At 43.0% G+C, this 2500-nt stretch overlaps 1 protein-coding gene across 1 annotated transcript in view; it reads right to left on the reverse strand.

Moving 5' to 3' along the window:
• The window catches only part of LOC125024612 (ALK tyrosine kinase receptor-like), a 76324-nt gene that overhangs the window by 34083 nt on the left and 39741 nt on the right, over nt 1–2500 (reverse strand). The window lies entirely within an intron of this gene.

Below are 2500 nucleotides of genomic sequence, written 5' to 3' on the forward strand. Positions count from 1 at the left end.
TATCTATATCTATATCAATATTTATCTATATGTATCTATATATCTATATAGATACATATACTCTCCCTTCCTCCCTCCCCTACCATCTATCTTTATACATCTATCTTTGTATCTACATATCAGTCTATATCTATATCTATATATATATATTTATCTATATCTATATATATATATATATATATATATATATTTATCTATATCTATCTATATCTATATATATATATATATATATATATATATATATATATATATACATGTATCTATATATATCTATATTATATATATCTATCTATATCTATGTATATATTTATATATGTATGCATATATTCATATATACATCTTCACCCTGTACGCATGTATGTATAGAGAGAGAGAGCAGGAAAATGCGAACGCCTTAGACAATGAGATGATATACATACATGAATTATTTTTTACATCTCTCTCTCTCTCTCCCTTCTCAATTTCTCCCTCTCTTCTCTCTTTCTGTCTCTCTTCCTTTTGCTCTCTTCTTTCCTCTCTCCCTTCTCACTTGCTCTCTCCCTTCTCTTTTTCCCTTTCTCTCTTCTCTTTTTCTCTTTCCCTTCTCTCTCCCTCTTTCCCTTCCCTCTCTCTATCTCTCCTCCTCTTTTTCTCTCTCTTCCTTCTCTCTTTCTCTCCCTCTTCCTCATCCTCTCTTCCTCTCTCCCTTCTCGTTCTCTCTCTTTTCCTCTTCCTCTTCCTCTCTCTCTTCTTCTCTCTTTCTCTCTTTCTCCCCCTCCCCCCTTCTCTCTTTCTTCTCCCTCTTCCCTTTTTTCTCTCCCTTCTCTCTTCTCCTCTCCATTCTGGCTTTATGTCTCTCCCCCTTCTCTCTTTGTCTCTCTGTCCCTTCTCTCTTTCTCTCTACCTTTTCTCTTTCTCTCTCTCTCTCTCCCCAAGACAACCTCGATGACACCTTTAGAAGCACCTCTTCACACTCAACCAAGCTCCAGCATCCATTTCACACGTGCGTTTCCCTCCCCCTCCTCTCTCTCCCCTCCCCCATCCTCTCTTTCATTCCCCCCCTCCCTTTCTCCCTTCCCCGATTCTCCTGCTCCTCCCCCATTCTCCTCCTTTCCCCCTTCTTCCTTCTCCTTCCCCCCCTCCTCCTCCCTGTCCTCCTTCTCCTCTCCTCCCCCTCCCCCACCCTTCAATCAGTTCCCGACACACACTCAGAGCTTGTCTGAAATACCCCTCCTCTCTATTCATTCCTATTTCCCCTCTTACCTCTCCCCTCTTATGTCCTCCCCTTCCCCTCCCCCTTCCCTTCCCATCCCCCTTCCCTTCCCCTACTCTCCCTCCTCCTTTCCTTCTCATTCCTCCTCTCCTCTTTCCTCCCCCTCCCCCTTCCCTTCCCTTCCCCCATTCCCTTCCCCTACTCTCCCTCCTCCTTTCCTTCTCATTCCTCCTCTCCTCTTTCCTCCCCCTCCCCCTTCCCCCTCCCAGACCTTCCCCCCTCCCCCAAGGTAATATAAGTTGAGTTGAGAGGAAATTACATACAAGTTCCGTTGCCATGGCGACTGTTGCTACATCCGCTTAGCTTCCTAGCACACTTTAGCTTCGGAGTGTGGGGGGGGGGGGGTGTAAGGGAGGGGGAGGTACAAGGCACGAGTGGGAGATGAAGTGGGGAAGGAGGGACTTCGAGTGCTAAAAGGGAGGGAGGGAGGAGGGGGTGGAGGTGTGCGGGAGGAAGAGGGAGAGAAAGGCAAGTTGAGCGAATGAGAGAAAGTGCAAGAGAGAGATGGGAAGGAGAGGGGAGAATAGAGAGAAATGAAGAGGAAAGGAGAGTGAAAAGGGGAAGACAAGTGAGTGGGAAGAGGGGAGGAGAGAAAAGAAAAAAGAGAAGGAAAGAGAGAGAGAGAGAAAAAAAGAGAGAGAGAGAGATTAAGAGAGAGAGAGAGTGAGAGAGAGAGAGACACAAGAACAGAGATATAAGAAAAGAAAGAATTGAAACAAAAAAGGAAGGGAACACAAACCAAATAAATGACACACAGGAAGAAAATTTATGGATAGATATTCACATTTTCAGACAAAAAAATATGTGGAGAGACGAACAGACACACAAACAGACAGACAACGTGATACAAAGGTAGACATACCAACAAATATATAAAATAAGCTAATATACAGTTCTATCGACATAAAATACCCTTCTTCAGAAACGGAAACGGAAAGGAAATCTCTCTCCGCCCCCCCCCCCCTCCCCACACACACTTTTATATGACTCAACCATTCAATCAAAGGACATGTCATCGGAAAAAGAAACAGAAAAGGAAATAGAAAAGGAGATGAAGAGGAAGGAGTAGAGGAAGAAGAACAACAACAATAACGTGGGGTCTGAAAAAGCAGGAAAATAATAATAATAATAATAAGAAGAAGAGGAAGAAGAAGAAGAAGAATTAGAGGAAGAAGAAGAATTTGAAGAAGAAAAAGAAGATGAAAAAGAAGAAGAAGAAGAAGAAGAAGGAGAAAAAGAGAGGGAAGA

This window comes from Penaeus chinensis, chromosome 43, assembly GCF_019202785.1.
Source record: "Penaeus chinensis breed Huanghai No. 1 chromosome 43, ASM1920278v2, whole genome shotgun sequence".
In the NCBI taxonomy this organism is placed as follows: domain Eukaryota; kingdom Metazoa; phylum Arthropoda; class Malacostraca; order Decapoda; family Penaeidae; genus Penaeus; species Penaeus chinensis.